This window comes from Manis javanica, chromosome 11 (genome assembly GCF_040802235.1).
Source record: "Manis javanica isolate MJ-LG chromosome 11, MJ_LKY, whole genome shotgun sequence".
Taxonomy (NCBI): Eukaryota; Metazoa; Chordata; class Mammalia; order Pholidota; family Manidae; genus Manis; species Manis javanica.
In genome coordinates this window covers 67,387,781-67,401,725 of record NC_133166.1, presented here as the reverse complement: position 1 = coordinate 67,401,725, position 13,945 = coordinate 67,387,781, and the positions used below count along the sequence as shown (strand labels likewise).

Here is a 13,945-nt window from a genome sequence, read left to right as displayed (position 1 = left end):
TCACTACACCCTCAGCAATTAAACTACATGGGCATTCCTCCTGGTATCACCTTTCTAGGCTCAAACTGGCACCCAGACACGGTGATTGGGTGTCTTGTGAGGTGGGTCCTCTTAAGCTGTGGGTTAGTCATGTCAAGTACAACCAGCCAGATGAATAGCCCGGTAGTGTCCAGGCAGAGTTATTCTGCATGGAAGTTTAAGCTACAACTAATTCTTCGCAGAATCAACTGAGAAGTAAGCACCCAAAGTTGCCCATGTGTAGGTTGTCAGGCACTGATTCAGATACCAATACACATAGACATCTTAAACACTTTCTCAAACCCTACGCTGTGCTTTCTGTATAACCAGATCTCTCATAGATGTGTTTTCCAGTCTGACATGTATGAGGGATGTCATCCTGAATTAGACACATGTAGAGTTCATGCAGTAGAAAAACAGCAAGAGGAGTCTCTGACAACATGTTCTTCAGAATACAAGATAAGCTATACATCACCATTAGTGACCCATGAAATCCACGCTGGGAAAAAGGAGTACAGGGCAAGCTATACGATAGTTACCAAGCCTCCCCACAGGGCACAGTATACATTAAGAGAGAATGGACCACTGTAAATCCCACTCTCACAGAGGTTCTAAACACCCAGGCACAGGTATCAAGTAATATTCTACAAACAGAACAAGCACTAAAACAGAAGATTCAGTAGGACCCCCTACCCCAACTCCCTATGAACAGCAGGAGCAACCCTTTCCTGGGCCAGAGTCATTAGAGAAACAGTATGTTTTCTTAATGCTTCACATATCCTCAGCAATGTATCTGATCATTTCCTCTGCACCTCCCCCCAACGCCCCCCGGTGGCAGCAGTTCCCATTAGTTTTTTCCAGGCTCAACCAGTAAACTCCTCTGAAAAAGACTGCGGCCTCCCTTTAAGCAAGGTACCAGTGTAGAAAATGATCCTTAAGCCTGAGGCTCAACATTGTTATGCCCAAATTGCAGTGAGTCCAAAGAACCACTGGAGGACTCAGATAGCATGTAAAAACAAAGAGCCTTTATTAAAGCAGAACAAGCTCGAGCTTGGGCACCCAACCAGCCCGATGCAGCGGGACTTAGTTTGGGAGCCCCTGTGAATGTTACAACAGGATTTTTATGCATTCAAGAGGGGCAGTTAGGGAGTTTCCTCTCAGGCAGAACTGGGATTGGTTGACCTTTAACTTGTTCTAGGCTGATTGGATTGTTAAGGTAAGTTCTCTTTTTGTTTTTGTAATGCTCCTAGGGTTCTTTCCTGCCTGAGCCTGATTGGTTGAAACGGGACATGGTTTTTCTTAGTATCTGATTCTTGGTACAGTTATGGGGTAAGAGTATAGTCATGGGGTAAGGGTACAGTCATGGGGTAAGGGTACAGTCATGGGGTAAGAATTCAGTCATAGGGTAAGGGTACAGTCATGGGGTAAGAGTTCAGTCATGGGGTAAGAGTATTTTACTTCTCTAAGATGGAGTCCCTTTGATCAATCTTAAATTTTGCTTGGTTCTCTCAGACATAAGTCTGGGGTCACCAGAAAATGGCACAAGGAACCATCATCCCCACTGACCCCCTACCTGACCCAGCATTCCACCATCTCAGAATTGTCAATGGGAAGCCAATGCCGATGATGGGTAACTGTAGGCACTCCAATCTCCCTTCAAGGGGGTGGGTTTCTCTGGTGCAACAATACCCTTACCCAGTGTATCAGCAGCACCATGGTAGAGCCCTGCTTTTCAGTGATGCTAGTTCCCCAATTGACATTATACAACAAACGTGAGGTAAAGCAGGTGCAAGATGGATGGTCTATGTATCCAGGAGCTAAACAAAAGAGGGCTGTCTTCCTACCCGTACTAGTAGGAGTAAGTCTGGTCACTACAGTAGTCATGGCCACCACAGGGGCGGGAGCATTAGGCCACAGCCTAGTCAGCTCTCAAAGTCTCACAAGTCAACTGGCAGCATTAGATGATAGAGTGAGCCTGACCCTGGGAGAAACCTCAACCTCTCTTATTTCCCTCCAGTGGCAGCTTACTTCCCTTGCCCAAGTCACCCTTCAAAAGAGGCAGGCTCCAGATCTGCTTACTGCAGAAAAGGGTGGAACCTGTATTTTCTTGCAGGAAGAATGCTGCTACTATATCAATGAGTCTGGAGTCATAAAACAAAGCATAAAAAAACTACAAGAACTACAAAAAGACCTCCACAAAACATGAGTACCTGAAGGCAGCCCTTATGGGTGGCTTTAGTCCCCCTTGATGGCCTGCTAATGCCTCTGCTGGGCCCCTTCATAATAGTTTGCAGTTTACTCTTAATTGCCCCATGTGTTTTCAAGTTCCTTCAACAGCTCATGGCAGAAATATCACACATAAAGGTCAATCAGCTGTTGCTGCACAAGTACTCACCTCTCCTGACTGAGCCTCCTCCAGCCATCAACCTTAAACCCCCTCCCACCACGATGCCCCTTGTCAGCCGGAAGTAGCCAGATCGAGTCAGTGCCCATTATGACCAAAAGGCTGGAGGCACCAGGGGAAGGGGTGAGCCTGCTGGACAAGCTCAGGCCTTACCAAACAGGGCGGGGAGACCAACAGGTTCCAGTCTGACAACATTCCAGAGGCTGATCAGACAACATTCCTAACTAGAGCCCTCCCCCAAGCTAGAAGAGTAATGGTAACTTTCCAATACCTGGTTAAAGGCCAATGAGAGACCCCCACGTATCCCAGGTGAGCCAATCCCTATGCCACTGTATACCTTTGCTCTCCCTCCCCCTGCCTTCTTTAAAAACTTGCTGCCTGCCCTACTGGGCATGAATTCCCCAGCCTCTATTTCCGTAAACTAGTGAACCTCGCCCGGGAATTGCATTCAAATAAACTACCTGGCCCTTTGTTGCCTCTCTTCACCTGCTTATTTCAGTTGGAATTTATCTTACACTAACTATCATAAATATGTCAATTATCTTTAATTTAATGTACTACTGTTGGATTTTCCCAGAGGAGGACGCCGCCCCAAATCACTCACGAAAGGCGTCTCTTGATGCAATAAGCAAGAGGAATTTATTCAGGAACCAGCTAGCTGGGGTCCAAGTTAGCCCGACGCAGTGGGTCTCAACAAGGACCCTGAGCAGCTAAAGCCAGAGGTTTTTATAGCATTTTCTAAGAGGACAGTATTGTTCTACAAGCACGTACACATGATTCATCGGCTAGCGTCACATCTTGGGGGGTTCAGTGAGATAAGATTACTCTCAGAATGCTAGGGTGGGTTTCAGCAAGATAAGCTTGGTATGCATGATTAACTGACCAAGGTTAGCTGACTAAAGGTCACTACAATTAACACTGGCTGACTAACTTGTTTTTCAAGGTTCTAATAATTTTCCTCCTTCTAGGTTAGAGGGTAGTGTCTAAGCCTTTTAAGATGGCTGTGCTTATGCTAACTTTTGATTCTTCAGATCCTACATTTCCCCACTTCTCTTTAGGGGCATTCCAATCATGGAATGTTTGTGTCTCCTTGTTGGGTGAGTGAATGATATTGTTGCCTTAACATTAGTACATGAACGGCACTCACTCTTTCTCTAACAAAAGTTATCAGCCGATTTAGTATGCAGGGTCCTAAAGTGAGGAGCAACACAAGGATGAGTAGGGGCCCAGCCAGAGTGGATATTAGGGTTGTAAACCACGGGGATCTAGTGAACTAAGATTCAAATAGCCCTTGGCCGGCTTCTCGTTCTCTCTTTCTCTGGTCTAGCCTTTCCCTAAGCTTTGACATTGAATCTCTTACTATTCCGGAATGGTCTGCATAAAAGCAGCATTTTTCTTTTAAAACTGCACACAGTCTTCCTTCTTTTAGGAACAGCAGATCTAGCCCTCATCTATTCTGCAAGAGTACCTCAGAGAGGGAAGTCAGAGATTCTTCAAGTTTTGTAATGGATTGCTCTATGGTTTTTAGGTCTTTATCAATAGCTGTCCTTAGTCTTTCATAATGTTGGTTTCCTTGAATAATGGCGGCTGTCCCTGTTCTTACTCTAGCTGCAACTCCTACTCCCAGCAACTTGGCCAGGGTTAGCGAGACTGGCTCTCCTCTAAACCTCTGGTTGGAATGCAGAAGTCACGGGAGGAGTTGAAGGCGGAAGTGGAGACACATGGGGTTAGTCCAGTATTATAAGCCCACCATCCCTCGGGAGGAGGGATTAAATACCTGTTTTTACCCGGGAAGGCTATGGGTATGGTCTCATTCTTTCTTTTACAGATAGAGACTCTAGCTGCTGCTAGGGAAAAGGGGCGATGACCGCTCTGGCTGCTTCGTGCTGAGAAGGGGGCGCAGTAAAGGGTGCAGCTAGGTCTCCATCACTGGTCAGTTGAGAGGGCCTCAGAAGGCTGGCTCTTCTATTCTGGGTTTTATTTCTAGTACTATTTGCAGTTTTGTGGCTTCTAGGCAAGATAAAACAAATTGTGTTATTAGGTTATGTAGCAACATCTGGAGTTGGATTTTTTATTCTGGAAGGAGGCTGCATTATTGAAACGATACTTCTCTCTAAAATCACTCTCATTTTTACTAGAAGTAACTAGGTTAAGAAAATAATTAACAGCTGGCTTGATTATTTGCACAACTGCAGCAAGAAGAGCAATTGATTACACAGGCTCTTTTAAATATGCTTTGCTGGAACTTCTTGTAAGGAATTTCAGATTGAACTTTTAAAGGCCTCTTGAGGCCAGACAGCCAAGCTAGACTTGCCATCAGGCTTTGCCTGCAGTACCTGTAGATTTGGATGAATTCTTCTCTTCTCGAGGTCTCTGCACCTGCCAGGAAGTGACCTTCTTTACTCACCTGGTAAGGCTGCTGGGAACTCTGTAAGCAAGGTACCAGGCCAGTTCTTCCAAGGGGCTTTGTTGGCTTTATAAAGTCAATCTTAGTTCCTTAAAGTTGTTCACATCTGAGTCCATACACATGTCTCTCAGGTATGACATTCCAGTCAAAGCCCTGGTAGTATAACCAGTGTTCTTAAGTAGTCTTCTCACAAGGAAAGCAGATTCTTATTGAACTCGTGCAAATAAACATACTGCCATGGAATACAAAAACAGTCACTGAAAATTTTTAAACTCTGGAGGGATCAAGTAGAGAGAAGGACGTTTCAATTCTGCTCATAAAGATAGTCATTTACTAAACTGTTGTCAGTTTAAGAGAACAAGGTTAAAACACTTTATCAGCAACATTTGAAACAAAAAGACACAAAATCATTTTCTTTAGTTTATGTAATCTTATGTAACTAATACCTGTTCTGCTGAAATCCAGTTCTTTACCAGTTTAGGGATAATACTATAAATGACAAAAGACTTATAAATGACAATGGTTAAAGATCTGATGAGAGCTTACTGTAAAACAGTTGACATAAGGTAATTCAGATATTTCTGTAATACAAAACATTCAGTAACAAAGTTTAGCATCATTCTCTTTGACAGTGCTTTCCTGGTAAATAAATAAATATAGATAGATAGATAGATAGATAGTAGATAGATAGATCTATCTACTATCTATCTATCTATATATATCAGATAAATAAGCCAAATTAGTCAAATACTTTCTCTAATGAGAAAAAATTCTTCTGACATGTTCTAGGGGCCCTCTGGAAAATATCAGAGTTAACTAGAGGTAAAAGCACTTTTTTGAACTTAGCATAAGTGTCTAAGACCAGATACAAAAAAAGCAGAGAAAGTGCTTAAGTCTACAGGTCTTCCCTTCAAGCTTCAAGAATGTTTTACTCTTTAATAGTAGATATAAGCTGCTATGCAAATTCTATTAAAAGCTCTAAGATCATTTGCATTAAAAAAATATGGAGAGTCCCCCATGTTTTTTTAAAACATACAGCATATAAATTAAACAAGAAGATCTGGTGGTTCTCAAAAAAATCTATTACAACTTTTCTCAAAAGTGGTCACACGTTTGTCCATCTAAACGTTTACAGTGAAACCTGTTTTTCTGGGAGAAACATAATCTTGTCCAGATTCTACAGTTTAATTTTTAAGAATAAATTTTGGTTTGTTAACTAAGTGCATTTAATCAGCTGAAAAAATCTTTGTTACCATTCTGCTTAGGAATTCAATTTCTCAGGCTATGCAATCATTTTTAATAACAAAATATTTCAAAGGCAAATAAAGGTTATACAGTTGTTAACAAACTTTATCTTTTAGTCTTTTTAATATTACGACTTCATGGCAACTCACTGAGACTTTAAGCATGAGAAACTGCTTTGATCTTTCAACATTAAGAGCAGACTAACAGTTAAAGAAAACTGTTTAACTGGAAACGAGATTCTAATTTTGCTGTGCACTCGATACCAAGACTTACTCGCTTCAATTTCACATAGCATGACTATACTAACTCTTCCACAAGCCTTCTACAACTTTCTTTTTACATTCAGAGTTTTAGTGTTCTCTCTCTTTAAACAAATAGCTGCACTTCAGAACAATCACTCTCTTTTACTTTCAACAAAACGAATTTCCGTTCTTTACACTTTCTCTCATTAAAACATACATCTTCCAGCATAGAGAAATGCCCTCTCTATCACTTTAAGCAGTTCTAACCAGAACTCAAAACTATTAGAAACTTCAACCTCCAGTGAACACTGAGAAGCAGGACACTGCAAACTGTCAAACCAACATTCCCTAGACTGACAAACTTATGAACACATTCTACAATTTCTGCAACTATGAGCTTCACAGCACAATCTCTTAGCAAACACAGAGCACATCTTCTCAACTTAACAAAACTCTAAGGCCTTAAGTTACTACAAAGATTCTCAGGCTGCAGGTAGGCATACACACTGCAACACACAATTAAAAAGGTGTTCACTTGCCACACCTATCTAGCTCACTCACCTGCAACAACTACGCTAGACTACTCACAAGACCCCCACTGAACACTAGACAAAGCCAAGCTTCTAAGCATTCTATTCTTAAAAGATTTAGCAGATAACATGGCTCAAATGACTCTAGGTAAACTCAGGCAGCTGACAACTACCAAGACATGCCCGCCTTAGGCAAACTCAAATTAGCATTAATGCTTAACACTTTTTTTATCAGGTTTTCTGGAAGTTTTAGAATACTCAATTTTCACAAGCGCTAGTCTTTAAATCAATTTCATTAATACTATCTGGAGGTAGAAAGATATATTCATTTACACACTTAGGGGGTTGTCTGAGTCTGTCTCATTGTCAGTATAACAATTATTAGGCACGTGAAAGACACAAAAAACAGAGACACACACAGATTAGACACACAGCGGCCGCTTTTTGTTTTTGTCAGATTTTTGACTAAAAACCGAAAAGAATCGGTGGGTTGATACTCTTGGTGCCCTAAAATCAACCCTATCTCATCAGATTCACCTTGCCAGAAAAACAGGTGAGAGGCCACCAGGCGTCCCTGGCCCTCCAATCTCCCTGAGGCATCCCCCAGGGTTGCAGCCTGCGGTGCTCCAAGTACATCTACTAACCGTGGTCTCGACCCCTTTACGGGATCGGGACGACTGCCAGACAGTGGGTACCCCCTTTCAGAATTCCGACCGGTCTCGCTGAAAAACAGAAGACAGAACACAGACAACTCAAGGCGCCTACTAATCTTACCTCTTCCTCCAAAAGCGACTTCGGGAGTGAAGCGGGGTGAGCGCATGATCCCAGACGAGCCCCCAAATGTTGGATTTTCCCAGAGGAGGACGCCACCCCAAATCACTCACGAAAGGCGTCTCTTGATGCAATAAGCAAGAGGAATTTATTCAGGAACCAGCTAGCTGGGGTTCAAGTTAGCCCGACGCAGCATGTCTCAACAAGGACCCTGAGCAGCTAAAGCCAGAAGTTTTTATAGCATTTTCTAAGAAGACAGTATTGTTCTACAAGCACGTACACATGATTCATCGGCTGGCGTCACATCTTGGGGCATTCAGTGAGATAAGATTACTCTCAGAATGCTAGGGTGGGTTTCAGCAAGATAAGCTTGGTATGCATGATTAACTGACCAAGGTTAGCTGACTAAAGGTCACTACAATTAACACTGGCTGACTAACTTGTTTTTCAAGGTTCTAATAATTTTCCTCCTTCTAAGTTAGAAAGTAGTGTCTAAGCCTTTTAAGATAGCTGTGCTTATGCTAACTTTTGATTCTTCAGATCCTACACTACTTTAATGTGAATTTGAGACAGGGACGGTGGGTGTAGTCAGAGTAGGCTGAAGGCCTCTGGAAAATGATGCCTACCAAAACTCCATATTAAACAATTAAGCAAAGACAGAGTCACATTAATTTTCTAAAATAAAATATCAAACTAAACATATAAGCTTCCTAAGTGAAAATTAATTAAAACTAAAAAGCCAGGAGTAACTTAGCCTAGAATGTTTGAACATCTCCCAAATAAGAAAATACCTCAGCATAGCCCATGATTTGTTTGTATCAATTAAAGCTATTGTAAAATTTAATTTTAGCCTGCTAAAAGACCAGTTTACCTTTAAATTTACCCATATGCTGCTTTTCCTCCTCCAGCCCTAATCAAGTCAATAACTCAGCTCACCTTGAAAGCAAAACAAGCAGCCTTGACTGATACACTCCCAAACCAAGTAACTGCTACTCTGAGGAAAAGTCAAAGCAATAAATTTCTTATGTTAACTCTACAAAATAGTCCAGAAAACTGATAAGAAACATAGTGTCTCTTCAAAAATAAACATTTAAAGACCATTTAGTGGATCATCCCTAGCTCTTTGTTTCTCAACCACCTATAAATCCCCTAGACAACAGACCACTACAAGCACTCTTTTCCCCTCCTGGCTCATGCCAGTGTAAGAATGGGAATAGGTTAGCATAAGAGTAGCCATCTTAGGGGCCTAGAAGCAATTTTATTTAGAAAGAAAAAACTGGGCCTGGGTAAGGCCTTGAAAAACAAGTTAATCATGAGCACTGGGTGGTGGGCAGCTGTGACCCTTGGTCAGCTAACCTTGGTCAGTTAATCTTACATACCAAGCTTATCGTGCAGAACCTCCCTAACCATTGAGGAGTAGTCTTATCCTGCCCTTGCTAACCCCAGGATGTATGTCTTGCAAGAATAATGTATAGCTGTGGGAAATAACTATGAGTTAAGTGCTTTGAAAATGCTATATAAACCCTTGGCTCTGAGTGCTCGGGGTCCATGTTGAAACCTGCTGTGTCGGGCAGACACTTGGACCCCAGCTAGCTGGAATAATAATAAACCTCTTGCTTATTGCATCAATCTGCTGTGGCCTTTGTCTCCTCACTGGGGGGAAGCGCAGACCGGAATAAGGCCATTGGGTATTACATTTGGGGACTCATCCGGGATTGCTTGCCCTCCCACCCCTGGAGGAATGACAAGCCAAGGATGGGAGGCTTGTCCTGGCCAGGTATTACTGTGTTTGTGTCCGTGTGTCTCTTGTCAAACCTGTAAGAATGTTCTGTGTTTAATCAGAAAGTGCCTTGCCGGATAGTGAGCGCACTCAGTGTTCTGGTTCACGAACAAACCTGAAACCTGTATAAGCCTGTAGGAGCTCCAATCTGTATCTAGGTCGGCATTGACTTAGGTGGACACGCTGGCAGGTCACCGACCAGGGGTCTTGGGAGACGTCCCTTGCCACTTGTCTGGAGGACGAGGTCCTCATCTGTGAGGAAAGTCGGCTGCCGCTGCAGTCCGACAGGCCCTCAACTCAGTTCCAGTTTTGCCTCCGCGGCCGTGGCAGATTCTTCTCTGTAGGCGCCTGTTTGGTGTTTGTCATGTTTGTCTTAGTCTTGTTGACATAAGAAATAGGACAGACTCAGACGACCCCCTAAGTGTGTAAATGAATATATCTTTCTACCTCCGGATGGTATTAATGAAATTGATTTAAAGACAAGCGCTTGTGAAAATTGGGTATTCTAAAACTTCCAGAAAACCTGATAAAAAATGTTAAGCATTAATGCTAATTTGGGTTTGCCTGAGGCGGGCATGTCCTGGTGGTTATCAGCTGCCTAAGTTTACCTAAGGTCATTTAAGTCATGTTATCTGCTAAATCTTTTAAGAATAAAATGCTTAAGGCTTGGCTTTGTCTAATATTCAGTAAAAGTCTTGTAAGTAATCTAGCATAGTTGTTACGAATTAGTGAACTAAATGAGTGTGGCAAGTGAACACCTTTTTAATTGTGTGTTACAGTGTGTATACCTACCTACAGCCTGAGAATCTTTGTAGTAACTTAAAACCTTAAAGTTTTGCTAAGTTAAGAAGATATGCTCTATGTTTAGTGAGAGATTGTGCTGTAAAGTTCATGGTTACAGAAATTATAAAATGTGTTCATAAATTTGTCAATCTAAAGAATATTAGTTTACCAGTTTACAATATCCTACTTCTCAGTGTTCACTGGAAATTAAAGTTTCTAATAGTTTTAAGTTCTAATTAAAACTACTTAAAGTAATAAAGAAAACATTTCTCTATGCTAAAAGATGTATGTTTTAATAAGAGAAAGTATAAAGAATGAAAACTCGTCTGCATGCTAAAGAATGTATTTTTTGATAAAAGAATAACTTTGTTCTAAAGTACAGCCATTTATTTAAAGAGGGACAAAGAGAGAAAGCAGCGCGTGGTGCAACAGCGTGGTGCCTTTTGTTGTGGAGGATCCGCTCAGCCTGTTGCTTTGGGGGAGGGTCAGGATGTTTAGAGATAAGGTGGGATAAACACAGGCAAGCCCAGGCATAATTCTCTCTGGTTTATGTGCTTGAGACCATGGGGCAAATGAAGAATAAATTACTATATTCTTACAGATATAGTCGTGCTATGTGAAATTAAAGCAAGTGAGTCTTGATATCAAGTGCACAGCAAAATTAGAATTTTCTTCCCAGTTAAAAAATAAATAAAAAGTTTTCTTGAACTGTAAGTCTGCTCTTAATGCTGAAAGATCACAAAAGGTTCTCTAATTGTTTTATCAAAGCAGTTTCTCATGCTTAAAGTCTCAGTGAGTTGCCAGAATATTTTTAAAAAATGAAATCTTAATATTAAAAATGAAGGGTCCCCACCAGTAAGATGGCAAACTTCCGGCTTCTTTTCGGGGGTCCTCGGTTCCCGCCGGCGCCACCTGAAGCCCAATCACCTCTCACCCCCCTCCCAATCCCAGCACCTAGCCAACAGCCACCAGCCCCGTAGAAGTAACACCACAATCACCCTATGCCCCTTCCTATATAACCCAGCACCTTTCCCTAATAAAGCGGAACTCTCCAGTGAATTGCTGCTGTGTGTCGCTCCTTTCCTTTCAAAAAAGATAAAAGCTAAAGTTTGTTAACAACCGTGTAACCTTTATTTGCCTTTGAAATATTTTGTTATTGAAAACGATTGCATGGCATGAGAAATTGAATTATTTATTCCATATATTTTTATAAGTGGAAAAATCTCTAACCAACAAAGTTGTTACTGATTATTTGTTTTCTTAATTTATCCTCCTAAGCAGAATGGTAACAAAGCTTTTTTCAGCTGATTAAATGCACTTAGTTAACAAACCAAAATTTATTTTTAACAATTAAACTGTGTAGAATCTGGACAAGATTATGTTTCTCCCAGAAAAACAGGTTTCACTGTAAAGGTTTAGATGGACGAACGTGTGACCACTTTTGAGAAAAGTTGTAATAGATTTTTTTGAGAACCACCAGATCTTCTTGTTTAATTTATATGCTGTGGATATGTTTGTATGTTTTAAAAAAACATGGAGGACTCTCCATGTTTTTTAATGCAAATGATCTTATAAGCTACTATGCTAATTCTATTAAAAGCTCTATCTACTATTAAAGAGTAAAACATTCTTGAAGCTTTCAGGGAGGACCTGTAGACTTAAGCACGTTCTCTGCTTTTCTGTATCTGGTCTTGGACACTTATGCTGAGTTATGTTCTTATTATTTTCACTGTTTGTAAGCTATTGATTGTATATAATCTTTAAACCATCCAAATATCCAGCATACATTTCCATGTCACCACAACCCACTATTGACGCCATGAATGAAATGGCTGGTTAGAAAGCCAAAGGTCATCATTTCTCAACCCCTAAATGAAGAGGTAAAATGCCTGATCTCTTTCATCTCAAAGCATATTTCTAGTCAGATCTGAATATCTGTGTGAAGGAAAGAGACATTTAAATTTGAGATTCTGCTTAAACTTTTAAGTTGAATTTGACTATAGCCATATTCATTGTTTGTATGTATTTCTAACAGTTCTTTTGTATGCCTGGTGATATTATAGTCTGCCTTGAGTTTAGACAGTTCTTTCAGCTAAATGTGAATTCTTATTGTAGCTTTTTTTCCCCTCCTGAAGATGAAAGCAGAGGACTCTACCATCTGCTACCATTCTCTCAAGAATGCTTGGTAACCTAGAATTATTTTGACTTTCTGTATATTGTCTTTAATAACTGACAGCAGCAGTCTCCCCTGCTGCCCCACCTTTTTAAGATATCTCGTTTACTGTGCTGGGTATATAGACAATAAATGTGTAATGATAGACAGTTCTAAAAAAATTAAATGCAAAAAGGTGCTTTTACCTCTAGTTAACTCTGATATTTTCCAGAGGGCCCCTGGAACATGTCAGAGGAATTTTTTCTCATTAGAGAAAGTATTTGACTAATTTGGCTTATTTATCTGATATATATATATATATATATATATATTTACCAGGAAAGCACTGTCAAAGAGAATGATGCTAAACTTTGTTACTGAATGTTTTGTATTACAGAAATATCAGAATTTCCTTATGTCAACTGTCTTACAGTAAGCTCTCATCAGATCTTTAACCATTGTGACTTGTATGTCTTTTGTCATGTATAGTCACTGTTTTATTATTCCTAAAGTAGTAAAGAACTAGATTTCAGCAGAACAGGTATTAGTTACATAAGATTACATAAACTAAAGAAAATGCTTTTGTTTCAAATGTTGCTGATAAAGTGTTTTAAGCTTGTTTTCTTAAGCTGACAACAGTTTGGTAAATGACTATCTTTATGAGCAGAATTGAAACATCCTTCTCTCTACCTGATACCTCCAGAGTTTAAAAACTTTGACTATTTTTGTATTCCATGGCAGTATGTTTATTTGCATGAGTTCAATAAGAATCTGCTTTCCTTGTGAGAAGACTAATTATGAACACTGGTTATACTGCCAGGGCTTTGACTGGAATGTCATACCTGAGAGACATGTGCATGGACTCAGATGTGAATAACTTTAAGGAACTAAGATTGACTTTATAAAGCCAACAAAGCCCCTTGGAAGAACTGGCCTGGTACCTTGCTTACAGAGTTCCCAGCAGCCTTACCAGGTGAGTAAGGAAAGTCACTTCCTGGCAGGTGCAGAGACCTCGAGAAGAGAGAAATTCATCCAAATCTACAGGTACTGTAGGCAAAGCCTGATGGCAAATCTGGCTTGGCTGTCTGGCCTCAAGAGGCCTTTAAAAGTTCAATCTGAAATTCCTTACAAAAAGTTCCAGCAAAGCATATTTAAAAGAGCCTGTGTAATCAATTGCTCTTCTTGCTGCAGTTGTGCAAATAATCAAGCCAGCTGTTAATTATTTTCTTAACCTGGTTACTTCTAATAAAAATGAGAGTGATTTTAGAGAAAAGTATTGTTTCAATAGTGCAGCCTTATCCATACTAAATCCTAATACTCAAGTTTGTCCTTCCAGAATGGAAAATCCAACTCCAGATGTTGCTACATAACCTAATAACACAATTTGTTTTATCTTGCCTAGAAGCCACAAAACTGCAAATAGTGATAGAAATGAAACCCAGAATAGAAGCGCCAGCCTTCTGAGGCCCTCTCAACTGACCAGTGATGGAGACCTAGCTGCACCCTTTACTGCACCCCCTTCTCAGCACGAAGCAGCCAGAGCGGTCATCGCCCCTTTTCCCTAGCAGCAGATAGAGTCTCTATCTGTAGAGGAAAAAATGAGACAGGGACCA

At 40.7% G+C, this 13,945-nt stretch overlaps 1 long non-coding RNA gene across 1 annotated transcript; it reads right to left on the bottom strand.

Annotated features, from left to right (window-relative positions):
- Window positions 1–3,042: 3,042 nt before the first annotated feature.
- Window positions 3,043–13,155, bottom strand: LOC140844433 (uncharacterized). Its single transcript, XR_012122705.1, has 2 exons — window positions 7,621–13,155; window positions 3,043–5,061 (listed from the first exon to the last, which is right to left on the bottom strand). It is a non-coding gene; the product is annotated as an uncharacterized lncRNA (long non-coding RNA).
- Between the last annotated feature and the right edge of the window lie 790 nt (window positions 13,156–13,945).